This window comes from Anabrus simplex, chromosome 1 (assembly GCF_040414725.1).
Source record: "Anabrus simplex isolate iqAnaSimp1 chromosome 1, ASM4041472v1, whole genome shotgun sequence".
Taxonomy (NCBI): Eukaryota; Metazoa; Arthropoda; class Insecta; order Orthoptera; family Tettigoniidae; genus Anabrus; species Anabrus simplex.
In genome coordinates this window covers 346,584,759-346,599,446 of record NC_090265.1, presented here as the reverse complement: position 1 = coordinate 346,599,446, position 14,688 = coordinate 346,584,759, and the positions used below count along the sequence as shown (strand labels likewise).

Here is a 14,688-nt window from a genome sequence, read left to right as displayed (position 1 = left end):
ATCAGTTTCTAATGACTTAAAAATAAGAGATATAAAACTAAACAAGCAAGTTACAAATAGAGGATTGTGGCAAAGTTTAGTAAAATCACAGAGGCTTGCAGACTGAACACTGAAAGGCTAACAGCCTATAATGAAAATGTATGTATGTATGTATGTATGTATTTATTACTCGCAAAACTTTTAGTGATACCTGGACTCCCTAGTGCTGAATCGGTAGACCTTGGCAATCTTCGAGATTCGTATTGGCAACCTTTGAACACAAACTATGAATTGCCGTGAGACATCTGGAATACACTTTATGTACTAGTACTGTTGTTGTTTACAGAGCAAAGCCAAAACATAGAATTCATGCTAGGAACAAGATTCACATCGAGAAATGTTATATACTGTTATATAATGTATGTGTGACACAGTTGTTGGCTTAAGATAACAAAGGTTTAGAAAATTCCTATCTATCGATCATACTATCGATTCAATTCTTATTTCATTTCCATTCAGTCGTCAGTATTACCGGATACCATAGGAATCAATATCTATATCAGTATTACCGGAACCGGGCTAACTCCCTCCTCACCAGAGAGAGAGAGAGAGAGAGAGAGAGAGAGAGTGTGTGTGTGTGTGTGTGGAACAATGTAGTGTGATAAGCTGAAACTTTGATGCAATCCAACATACACTTTATTCAACTTCTCTGGAAGTCATTCTCGAACATGAATTTACCTTTTTCAATGTTACTCTGAGCAGGACGTTCAATTTGGTAATGATTTTATCTGCAGCTGAAAAGACAGATTTCATGACAAAAGAGTGTACTTTAGTTGTCGGTACGGCTCCAAATGTCATGCGTCCTTTTCTTCTCATCTCTTAAGGCAGCATAATTTACTCCATTTTGTATAAGTCCTTCCCTGTGAACCATATGACCTTGATGTATTGGGGAGGCTTGCACGTCCCAAAGAAGCAGATAGCCAAGCTGTATATTTGATGGGTATGTCAAGAGACTAGACTAATGAATGGTTCATTGAAAGGGGGCTGGCAGAGCCTTTTGGAGTTGCAAGGGCAACAGTCTGGATGACTGACTGATATGGCCTTGTAATCATAATTAACATGGCTTAGCTGTATTGATACTGCTACACAGCTGAAAGCAATGGGAAACTACAGCCATAACTATCCCCTGAGGACATGCAGCTCTCTCTGTATGAATGAATGATGTACTGATGATGACTTTAACATGGCTTAGCTGTATTGATACTGCTACACAGCTGAAAGCAATGGGAAACTACAGCCATAACTATCCCCTGAGGACATGCAGCTCTCTCTGTATGAATGAATGATGTACTGATGATGACTTCCTCTGGCATAAATTTTTCCGGAGGTAAAATACCGGCAGTCCCCATTTGGATCTCTGAGTAGGGACTACACGAGATGAGGCAATCATCAGGAAGATGACTACTGACATTCTGCAAGTCAGAGCATGGAATGTTAGAAGTTTGAATCCTTGTAGTAGGTTAGAGAATCAGAAAAAAAAAAAAACGGATCAACTAAATTTAGATGTAGTTGGTATAAGTGACGTACGTCAGCAGGAAGAAAAGGATTTTTGGTCAGGCGACTACAGAATTATCAACACAAAATCAAACATGGGAAATGTAGGAATTGGTTTAATAACGAATAAAAAATTAGGGCAGTGGGTAAGCTACTATGATCAGCATAGTGAACAAATGATTGTTGTCAAGATAGACATTGAAAGAATATATGAATAGAGGAGATTACTGTAAATACAATACGTAAAATGAGATGAGAATCCAATTGTGATGGGAGTCTGGATTGCAGTGGTAGGCCAAGGAAGAGAAGGTAATGCCATAGGGGAATTTGGACTGGGACAAAGGAACGATAAAAGAAGTCAGCTGGTTCCATTCTGCACTGATCATAATTTAGTCCTTGCTAATACTTGGTTCAAACACCACAAAAGATGGCTGTATACGTGGATGAGACATGGAAACACAGAAAGGCATCAAATAGTCTTTATTATGATTAAGCAGAGATTCAGAAACCAAGTGCTGGATTGCAAGACCTTACCAGGAGCAGACGTAGACTCTGACCACAACTTGGTTGTCATGAAATGCATCTGAAGTTGAAGAAATTGAAGAAACAAAGAAGATGGGTTCTAGATAAGTTGAAAGAAAAAAGTGTGTTGGATTGTTTCAAGGAACAGGTTGCACAAGGACTAAATTAAAAGGCTAAAGGAAACACAATAGATGAAGAGTGGACAGTCATGAAGACTGAGATCAGTAGGGCTGCTGAAGACGAGTTAGGAAGAAAGTTAAGACCAAATAAGAATCAGTGGATAACTTGGGAGATATTAGACCTGACTGATGAATGGCATAAGTACAAGAATGCAAAAAAATGAGGAGGGCAAAAAGGAACACAGACAATTAATGAAGTAGATAGGAAATGCAGGACAGCTAAAGAAGAATGGCTGAAAGGGAAGTGCAAGTATGTTGAAGGTTGTATGGTTGTAGGAAAAATAGATGCTGCACACAGGAAAATCGAGGCACAAGAAGAGGTTGTTGATGCTGATGAAATGGAAGACCCAAGTTTAAGGTCAGAATTTGATAGAGCTTTGAGAGACCTAAATAAGAACAAGGGAGCTGGAATTGATGACAAACCCTCAGAATTACTGATTGTATTAGAACAAGCATGGCAAGGTTATTCCATTTAATGTGTAAGATGTTTGATCCAGGAGAAGTGCCATCTAAATTTAGACAGAATGTTGTTATACCTATTCCCCAGAAAACAGGTGCTGACAAATGTGAAAACTACCACACCATTAGTTTAGTATCTCATGCTTGTAAAATTTTAACTTGTATTATTTACAGAAGAATGGAAAGACAAGTTAAAGCTGAATTAGGAGAACATCAGTTTGGCTTCAGAAGAAATGTAGGAACACATAAAGCAATCCTGACTTTACGTCTGACCTTGGAGGATCGAATTACAGAAAACAAGCCCACGTACATGGCATTCCTAGATCTAGAAAAGGCATTCTATAATACTGACTGGACCAAGCTATTTGAGATTGTGAAGGTGATCGGAATCAGATACTAAGAAAGAAGAATTATCTACAATTTGTACAAAAATCAGTCTGCAGTGATAAGAACCGAAGGCTATCGAGAAAGGAGTGAAGTAAGGCTGCAGTTTGTCCCCACTCCTTTTCAGTGTTTACAGTATACAGAACAGGTGGTGAAGGAAATCAAAAAGGAATTTGGAAAAGGAATCACAATCCAAGGAGAGGTAATCTGAGATTTGCCGATGATGATGATGATGTTATTTTATCTGAGTCTGTAGAAGATCTGGAGAAATTGCTGAATGAGTCTTGGAGAAGGAGTACAAGATGAAAATAAACAAATTCCAAAAAAAAAGTAATGGAGTGTAGTGGAACAAAGTCAGGTATTTAGATTAGGAAATGCAGTCTTAAAGGAAGTAGATGAATATTGTTAGTTGGGTAGTAGAATAACTAATGCTGGCAGAAGGAGGACATACTCTAAGATGCAGACTAGCACAAGCAAGGGAGACCTTTCTTAAAAAATGAAATGTGCTCACTTCGAACATTGATGTAGGATTAGAAAGACTTTTTGAAGACTTTCAACTGGAGGATGGCATTGTATGGAAGCGAAACATGGATGATAACTACAGTAGCTCAGAAAGAAAGAGAATAGAAGCTTTTGAAAGGTGGTGTTACAGACGAATGCTGAAGGTGAAGTGGGTAGATCGAATCACGAATGAAGAGATACTGAATCGAATTGGTGGGAGGAGATCAATTTGGCTAAATTTGACAGGAAGAAGAGACAGAATGATAGGACACATCTTAAGACATCCAAGGTTTGTTCAGTTAGATTTTGAGGGAAGTATAAGCAGTAAAAACCATAGGAGTAGACCATGGTATGAATATGAAAAACAGATTAGAATAGATGTAGGATGTAGTGGTTATGGAGAAATGAAAAAGTTAGCACAGGATGGAGTGAGATGGAGGGGTGCATCAAACCAGTCTATGGACTGATGACCCAAAAAAACAGAGTATCCAGTATCCAGTATTTGGGAGATAGTGGGTTCGAACCCCACTGTCGGCAGCCCTGAAGATGGTTTTCTGGTTTTCTGTGATTTCCCATTTTCATACCAGGCAAATGCTGGGGCTGTACCTTAATTAAGGCCACGGCCGCTTCCTTCCCAGTCCTAGCTCTTCCCTGTCCCTTCGTCGGCATAAGATCTATCTGTGTCAGTGTGACGTAAAGCCAATAACAAGAAAATACAAAGAATAATTACAAAACAGAATATAAACAAAAAAGTGAAAGAAAAAGCAATATGCAAATGGAGAGAGAGATATAAACAATACAGTAAAGAGAAAAATGCACGCCAATGCCATGCAGAGCTGCGGGAAGCATTAGGTGTGCATGCCATGCCCTATAGAACAATGGCGAGGTAGATGGAGACATTCAAACGGGGTAGAGTATCAATTGCCGATTTGTCTTACCTAGGCTCTCCAGTGTCCATGGACAAAGATGTACCACTGGCAATGCACAGTGTAAACCTTGGGTGATTATTTGGAAGGTCTGTAACCAGTGGAGACCTGTTCTTTGTACGTATTCTTGTGTATTTGCTGTCTACAATAATAAAACAATGTTTACCAATGGCCTATGTTCTGTCACTTTTCTACGAGAATCTCCTGAAGTCAGAATTTGTCTTCAGACACTATACATAAGTACATGTCCTATACTTCCAAATGCATATCTTAGATTTTCTCTGTTGTCTCCTGTTTGCGAGGAAAGAAATAGTTGCCATGACTTGTGACTTGACCCTCGTACAAAACCCAAAATAAGCAAAATATAAATGTACATAAATTAGCAGATGAAAAACGTGAACTTAACTAGGATGTCTAGTTGTTACAGCAACTTAACGGCAATTATTTACATGGTCAGAAGGCCTTAATAGTCTTGAAGAAGGCTCTGTGTGGGCACCTGAAAGTGATGTGTCACACTGTTTGGAATTCTTCCCCACAGTTACAGCTTGGAGAAGGCCATAACACCAAGAGTGCATCGCCACTTCTTCCATGCCCAGTGTGCACTCTGTTTATTGGGACCTATACATTCTGCAAAATATGAAATTTGTGTGGGGGCTGCGCAGGGTTCAAGATCGATCTTGATTCACTGGGGACCATTGCAATCTATTCTTCATTCCAGGTTCACAATCCAGAGTAATTTCCTTTCATCAGCCTCTGAGCCAGCAGCAGAGCAGGATGTCTGGATTTCAATCAGGTTGATACGATTTTATGGATGTCTTTGTGAATTGGAAGTGATTTATTGGCTGTATTTTATGTGCTTCTTGGACAAGATTGTTCATGCAGCATAGACCTGGTGGAAGGATGTGGCTAAGGACTAGAAGCCAGTGCAGTGGGGTTGTTTTTATGACATGCTGATTATCCACATTATCTGATTCAGGACAGTGTCAATTTTCTTTGTTTGGGTGCTGTTCAGCCTGATGATAATAATAATGGCATGTAGTCTCCGGAGAGACCTGGTGCAGGTCTTTTGATCTGACACCCGTAGGCGACCTGCGCATTATAATGAGGATGAAATGATGATGAAGACAACACATACACCCAGTCCCCGTGCCAGGGGAGTTAACCAATTATGATTAAAATTCCCAACCCTGCCAGGAATTGAACCCAGGACCCCTGTGACCAAAGGTCAGCGCGCTAACCATTTAACCATGGAGCTGGACTTCAGCCAGATAGTAAACAGTATTCAGCTGTTATATACACCAGGCTTGGTGCAGAAGTTCGAAAAGTTATCATTGTGGATCCCCATGTGCTGCCACAGAGTTTAAATAGGATGTAGTTTCTTGTACTTAGTTTGGCCACAAGGCTGGATAGATGTTTACTGTATGATAGTGTCCGATCCAGTGTTACACAAAGATATTTTGTGTTTGGGTTATACAGAAAAATGATGTCAAGGAAAAATGAAATGGCGTATGGCTTTTAGTGCCGGGAGTGTCCGAGGACATGTTCGGCTCGCCAGGTGCAGGTCTTTTGATTTGACACCCGTAAGCGACTGGCACGTCGTGATGAGGATGAAATGATGATGAAGACGACACATACACCCAGCCCCCGTGCCAGCGAAATTAACCAATGATGGTTAAAATTCCCAACTGCCGGGAATCGAACCTGGGACCCCTGTGACCAAAGGCCAGCATGCTAACCATTTAGCCATGGAGCCGGATGATTTCAAGGAGGTTTACTTTTAAGGTGATCTGTGCCAGTATGTTACTCAGATGAAAGATGTTTCTGTTTTGGTTGTCCTTGGTGTCAGATCCCACTTTTGAAAGAAATTGGTCAGTAGGCAGAGAACTTTTATTAGCATGTCCTCAAGGCTGTTAAATTTTATGTGTTGGGTGGCTATGCAGAGATCAATGGCATAAGTAAATTTTCTTGACACTGCTTCTGGGATGTCTACCAGATAAACACTGAATAACAGATGGGCTACAAAGGAACCTCATAGGAGACCATTGTTTACCATTTTTTGTTATAGTCGTTTCAGTTTGCCGAGGGTATTGTTCATGAACACTGGAATTATTCTATCTGAAAGCAGGACTGTTTAGATTTGTACTTTTTTCCACTGTAAGGGTTTTAGGAGTTTATACATTAACTCATCTCTCCATAAGTGTCAGACATAGCCATGAGGTCTGTGAACATTGCACGATGCATATAATTTGGGTGGGTCCCAATCAGGAATTATGAAGCACCATCACACGACTAGCTGTCTATGGATTCCACCATAAGTTCTGTGAAAATGCCTATTTCTACCAACTGAATGAAAACTGTGTGTGCAAACTATGCCAGAGAAAATCCAAAAGATGTCATCTTGATAAGTACAAAAAATCGTACAAAGTCTTTGAGTGAGTATAGTAAAGAACAGTAGTGTACCTTGAAATTTAAACACCTGCACGCATATCTCCACAAATTTATCATCATCATCATCATCATTATCGATTTTCTGCTCCAGCTAGCTGGGTGTGGGTGGTTGCTAGCCTCTTCCAGTTTGTCCTGTCCATCCACAGCTGATGTTCTACTTTTGCTGCCAATTTACATCACATCTGGCAAGGTCTTTGAAAATTTGCTTTTCCCAACTATCATGAGGCCTTCCTTTGGGCCTCTTAGCAACAACATTCCTTTCATAGTATGCTCTTGGGGTCCTAATTGGAGCCATCATTCTTATAGTTCCATACTGCGCCATTCCCGCGTCCAGGTCGAGTCGCGTAAGATCCAGGCTAGCTCGAATACAATATCAATGTCTAAATAAATCAGATTTCTGTGCTAAGGGTTCCACATCGAGAGAAAATCGCCGGGGTATGCTGTCGGATAAACCTAACCTACGCAACAGACGTCTCCTGTTCGTAATCTGGTTAGTTTCCGCATGACTTACTATCATGCTTAACTAACAGTGACTTAAAACTAAATATTTATCCTAGGGAGTCATTGAAAGAATAATTAAGTTTTATATACCGGTACTATAATACTATTTATTAAAAATAAGGAAAAATCTTAAAGTGGTTTAAATATTTTGAATGTCATGTTGAAGAAATAAATAGTAAACAACTGACTTCATGTCTCATCAATTAATCTTAAAAGTTTTCAAATTAGAGGCCTCCAACTAAATAAAAAAATATGTTTACAATATTTACAATCCTGAATGGGAGCTATAAAAATGTGTCTGACGCAAATTCTTTGTGTTGAATAAGTTATGAATAAAATTAAATCATATTATCATCTTTCATCAAACGTTGCATGAAATGCTTCCAAAACTCTTACTTGCTTTTACTTAGGCTAAATATTCCATCATCACATCACAGTGTGATAGATTCATTTGACAGTAGGTAGCTGTTCATACTCAATTACCGGCAATGTTAATTGTTATAAGGAAATGTTTTCTCAATTATTATAAATATTTTAAATATTTCACATATTTCAAATATCTCAAACACTTCAAACACTTTAAATATCTTGGTATTATGTTTCACTTCATATGGAGAGAAAGATAATTCATTAGGTAAGTCATTACTCCATTTAAAATAACATGATCAAAATGTCATGACCTATATTTACTTTAATTGTTCATTTAAAATAATTATTAATCTCCGAAATTAATTTAAGTGCCCACATAGTAATTATGCGACTGTTGTTGTGCTAACATTCATATTTGACAACTATTTAACTAGATTCTGCTGGATATCAAGTGATCTAGCTTGTAAGAAGACTCTATCAATCACCATTAGCCTTCAATTATAGAGAAAAGTTACCAATGATATCGATTAATGCAGTTAAATAAGCTTCCTAGCTTTCCTAATCTGAATGAGAATATTTGTGGTTAGAAAAATTGTATAGATATAGGCTACATTTGTGCTACTCTTCCTATCTGGAATTATTTGATGATCTAATAGGTAGGAGTCAACATGGGAACGTTATCTAGATCATAACTAGTGATATATATGGCTTGCTGAATAATTAACAGATATTTGAGAACCAATTATAACCATTCTCTATCTCAAATTACGTAAATTGACCTGTCGTCGCTAAAATAATCTATAACTTCCTTTACGACAAAACAATAATCGTCGCCATCACTATTCATCATTAACTTCTACCATTCTTCACATATAAATTACTCATTTCAGATTATACATCTCTTACTTCACTCTACATTACAATAAACATATTAATTCATTTCAACTTGACGCATGTTTCTCTGTCATCATCAGCCATCCACCTGATTATTCCATTCTGTTCTCAATCTTTTTAAAATTCCATAAAATATTTCCATATATCTTGCTACGACGTTATTATATCCTATATACGATCTCATTTCATCTCAGCTTAACAGTACATGTCCTAATGTAAACCTAATGTTCACCAATGTCGCATTATATTCGGATTAAAGCTAAATTAACCTCATCTCATTCAAAATTGATACCGGTAACATTGCAAACGTAAAATTAAATTATCACTGGCTAACCACTTCCCACATCAATGGATTTGTCATTCATGTTAGATGATTACCTAATAATCTCTAACGTCATTACTTTGGTTGTCTTTTCATGTAACTTCACTTCTTTGGAAAACTTAAGATAGCACTTCGTATATATATCTTTCAATAAAGAAACATAAGATATAGAATGGCACTTTCCAAAACAAAATATGATTTGAATTTCTCACATAAGGAATAATTGTAATGACTTATCTTTCCTCCTGTTTCCATTGTTGCTGTCACATGTCCAGCTGGCTAGGACATGCTGTGTTTGGGTTTACGGTATCCTCTCATCCTTTCAGAAACATCTGGGACGGTCTTAGGTCATCGCCGGTCGTCATGGGCTTGATTTGTCGGCTCGTGTCACCATAACCCAGGTAGCTCCTGCCTCTGCTTCTTTAGCACATGATGTCTCTGGTTTCTTGCGCAGTTGGAACAGAAAAGTACATCAACATGGTCATTTTCGTCATCTTACAGACACACAGCCTACTATAATCTATTGATAATCTGTGACTACCGCTTCTTAAAACAATATCTTATGATGTTTTAGAGTCTTTCAATACGTCTAGTAAGGCTTCAATCTGACTGTAATATAACGTTTTCTATGTCTTGCGCAACAGTAGTTATTATTCTTTAGCTTCTTAAGATTAAACCTTATCGTTTGATACGTCACCTTGTTGGGATTTCGTGACGTAGCAATGAGGTAATCTTCCGATCCGACTGTACAGTTTTATTCTACGGATTTGAAGAAATCCTTTATTGCCGATGTCTCGCGATGTTCCCGTGAAATTGTCTCCAGTGAAATTGAATGTTATTTTTCAATAATACATTTTAACAATACTCTGACGTCTTTCTTTCTCACCACCTTCTATATTTCATTCCCCTCAAGCACCTGATGAAAGCATCATTCTTTTAACATTTATGAATACTTTGACGTTTTATTGCTAATGTTCTCATGGCCTAGTCACCATTTTCGTTCCAAATAAACTTCACTGCAAACAGTGAAATGGCACAATACCACCGTAGTCTGCTTCATTCTAAGGTTTCCAAGAGAATCCTGTCCAGTCCAAGTTGTTGCCAAATATTTTCCCTCCTTATTTGGTCTCTCCTTGTCTTTTGGAGACAGGGTCGAAGGAACTTCATTTCAGTGGTCTGTAGGCGACTTTGTGCAGATCTAGTCAACATTGCTGCTTTCAGTCCGTATTTTAGAATTGGTATAAGATATGTTTTGTACAGTGTGAGCTTGTAAGCTTGGGGAAATGAGTCGTACCAAAGTAATTGACAAATGGAGTAGTAGAATTTTGATGCAGCTTGTATTCTATTGCCTATTTATTGGTTTATGGTGTTGTCAGAAGAAACGAAGCTCCCTAGGCATTTGAAGTTATTGATAATGTATACTTCATCATTTTGCACTCGCAGGTGGACTACTTCAGGATTTCGACTCATCACTAAACCGTCAGTTTTAGTTTGGCTGATGATCATTCGCATTCTTTCAAATTCTTCTTGCCAAAGATCTAGTTTAGCTTGAACTTCTACTTTTGTCTCACCCCATAGCATAACATCATCAGCAAATACAAGTGCATTTGTTGTCTGATCCTTCATTTTCACTGCTTTTATAACCTCATCCATTACAGTAATGAAGAGAAGTGGTGATAGACAACTTCCTTGTTGGACTTCGCTCTTGGTTTCAAAACACTTTGACCTGCCTCCTTGAATTTGCACACAGCTCTTTGTCTCTCGATATAGTTGTTTTACTCGAGCTATAATCTCATCTGGCACTTCTTTACATCTCAGACATTCCCATATGTGCTTACGTGGTACATGATCATATGCCTTCTCAGTATCCAGGAATACAACTATAACCAGGGGCGTATTCTCCTTGAATGCAAGGCATTCATTGCATACGTTATGATAACACAAAGAACTGTCTGGTGTACGATTTTAGGTTGTTTCAAGTCGAATATTAACGACTTCATCTCTCAGAAGTTCAAAAGGTCCGCGCAACTGTACTGGTTCCGTTGCTTGACTACGTGTGGTGCTGGTGTAGTCTCGCCGTCTACACCACTCTAGGAAGAAAGAGACAGCGAATGGACGAGTTCAGGAAGAAAGGCATTCAATCTTAAAATTGCATTCGGTGGCAGACGTAGTTCTGAAACCCTCCGAACGATGTCGCTGCAATTGAAACTTGGTCAGAATTTGTCACCCTATATCCGTGCTACCCTCTGCCATCTGTTAGCAACTTGGAGAAAGTCAGCATCTTTACAGCGAACGGGACCCACAGATTACCCCCCAGCGAGAACCCAACGTGACGAAACTGACCAATGCCACTGGGGTGACTTACCTCCAGTGCTTGAGTTGTGGCTAACTAGTGAGTTAATTCATTGTATTTTCGGTGTTTTATTATATCTTGCGCAGATGTGGTATTAACGATGGATGAGTCTAAAACGTATATAATTGTAAATCAGTTTGAAAAGCCGGGAGACCCTTGGCTTTTCCCTCGGACTCAGTGAGGGATCCCTCCTCTACCTCCTCAAGGGCAGTGTACTGGAGCTTCAGACTCTGGGTCGGGGGATACAACTGGGGAGGATGACCAGTACCTCGCCTCACCTGCTGTGCTGAACAGGGGCCTTGCGGGGGATGGGAAGATTGGAAGGGATAGACAAGGAAGAGGGAAGGAAGCGGCCGTGGCCTGAAGTTAGGTACCATCCCGACATTTGCCTGGAGGAGAAGTGGGAAACCACGGAAAACCACTTCGAGGATGGCTGAGGTGGGAATCGAACCCACCTCTACTCAGTTGACCTCGGGAGGCTGAGTGGTCTCCGTTCCAGCCCTCGTACCACTTTTCAAATTTCGTGGCAGAGCCGGGAATCGAACCCGGGCCTCCGGGGGTGGCAGCTAATTACACTAACCACTACACCACAGAGGCGGACCCTCGTAAATTTAAAAACAGAAAACAAGAATTGTGTACGCACGTTCAATCCAGAAACTTACAGTAAAACTGTTTGGCTCGAGTTCACCTACATGTAATTAGGGTGAGTAGAATTGAAATTTACTTAATACGTTGTGTTAACTGCATGGTTACTAGTTGCATGCCTCAGTGGAGATTCCAGGATACGCCACTGACTATAACCATTCTATTCTTATCCCAGTATTTTCAAAGAGCATTCTTGTTGAAAAATTAGGTCTAGCATTGATCTGTTCGCTCTAAATCCATTTTGTTCTTCCTCAAGATTTGGTTCAACAAATTTTCTGATTTTTCTCTCCAGATTGGTCTCATATAGTTTCAACCCATGAGACAGAAGGGTTATGCCTCTATAGTTGTTACACTTCTTTCGATCACCTTTCTTAATCACTCCTTGCCTCCATTCACTGTGGATTTCATTTTCTTCCCAAATTTTATTTAGTACTCTGTACTTTACGAATTATTCAATAATATCAAGAAGGAATTTTTATAACTTATATTGAGTTTGTTACTGAAACAATTTATTAGATGTAAGTCAGTACCGGTATTGATATTTTTAGTGTATTTTTCTATACCCTTTGTATGGCTATTTGGCTGCAATAGAAGTATTTTTATTAAAATCTACCATCAATAAATGTTGTCAGAGCAAGTACTTTGTCTCCACAACTTCATCCTGATCTAAAGCCCTCTTGTTCTATAGGGAGGATCTTTGAAACTGGCCAGAGTGATTCTTTTGTAGATCAGCTTTTCCAGCAGCTTGTAGGTAGAGCTTAATATAGCTCTGAGTCTATAACATTCAGAAGCAATGAGTGATTTTCGCAGTTTCAAGACAACAATGATCTTTGATCTCTTTAACTCCCGTGGCAGTTCATCTGTGTGTTGGATGGGTGTAAAAATGTCAGCATTTTTTACCACAGTAAACAAGGAAAATTGTGAATGTTGTCAAAGCCTGTCATCTTGCCCATTTTCCAGCTTTAGATGGCCATTGTTGTTTAATCTCTAGTAAATGGTGATGCTAGCTCCTGTATACAGGAGCATGATTTTCTTAGGTTTTGCAGGTGTCTTCTAATTACTTTGGAAAGTGCTCTGTCTGATTTAACCCTGGACATCTGTACAATTCAGTCTGCTATTCTATCTAGTTTGACTTCCTAATGTGCCTACAGTTTGTGGGTAGCTTATTTTGAAGGCTCAAAGCTTTTTCACTCGAATGCTTGAAACCTAGTTCCTCAATCATTTTTGTCCATATTTTCCTTCTATCTTTACCCAAACTGCTAATGAGATTATCTGCTATTTCTGTCTGACCACTCTGCAGAGTATCTTGATACAAAAGCTCCCTGATATTGCTCCAACATGGTACATACTGTTACCGAATGCCTCTGGATATGTGTTTATTGAACTTCTGGAAGTTATCAGGGATGGGAGAAATCCATTGGATATTAAATCAAGATCTTGAGAAAATTGGTCCCAGTTAGCTTTGGAGAAGTTCCTTCACGTGTGTTGTGAACTTTGGATGACTGGCATCTTCATTCCTACTTCTATTTTAAGTAATGTTATTTATTTTGATGCAAGTGTAATAGTCTAATATAACTTGGAAACAATATTCTTTAACCCATGGGTAAATAATTCAAATATTGATTATTATAATTATGACTTGTGAGGTATGGCTATGAAGGGTTTATATCCATTTATTAGTATTATTATTATTTACGTAGGCCTAGTTAAGTATGGACGATCGATTAATTTGTGAGGTTATGTCATGAAACATGTGCTGCATATATATATATCAATATGAGTTTATTTAATGTAAGAACCCATAATTAATAGTATATAATTTATTATTACCTGTATATATGATGTATAATCCAAAGTAACATTGTGCAACACACTGTAATATCCAGAATGACGTATCTTTGGCACCAGATGGTTGTAGAAAGTTCTTTACATTATAAAAAGGCTATTAGGCACTCTAGAATTTACAAGAAAATGTGTTGTGTAACATCCTTCTAAAAGCCTGGTCAGGCAACATATATAAAGAGACAGTCTCAATGGTGGAGTTGAGTTATTGTTTAACAGGAATTGTTTCTGTGAACTCATGTTGTGCTTATACCGACATGCTACCATAGCGGTCAACTGTTTTAAGATGGCAGCCTTAGTCTTCTTATTCTTTGTGATAGGCTGCTGTTCAAAATGGTGGTTTATTGATGTGTGTGTAATGTGTACATCAATTGTAAATAAAAACAGAGTACCCAAGTGATAGCATTTTGTGTACGTCTTTGTGGAAGCATCAATTTTACATCCCACTAACTACTTTTATGGTTTTTGGAGATGCCAAGGTGCCAGAATTTTGTCCTGCAGGAGTTATTTAATGTGCAAGTAAATCTACCAACACAAGGCTGACGTATTTGAGCACCTTTAAATACCACCAGACTGAGCCAGGATCAAGCCTGCCAAGTTCGGGTCAGAAGGCCAGCACCTTCTCTGCAAAACGTAAAGAATTCACCTTATTTTCTTGACACAGCATAAGCCCAAAAGCCTATACATTTCTATACATCCACTTTGTCTCTGTGGATCTTATGTAATATTTGACATTTTAATATGCTGATGCCTTTGATATTGAGGTGGCAGATATGGAGAGTTCTTCCAGGGAATCGAGCCTTTAAGCAA

General features: G+C 38.7%; 1 protein-coding gene across 1 annotated transcript in view; it reads left to right on the top strand.

Annotated features, from left to right (window-relative positions):
* The window catches only part of LOC136866277 (lysocardiolipin acyltransferase 1-like), a 62,854-nt gene that overhangs the window by 42,124 nt on the left and 6,042 nt on the right, over window positions 1–14,688 (top strand). The window lies entirely within an intron of this gene.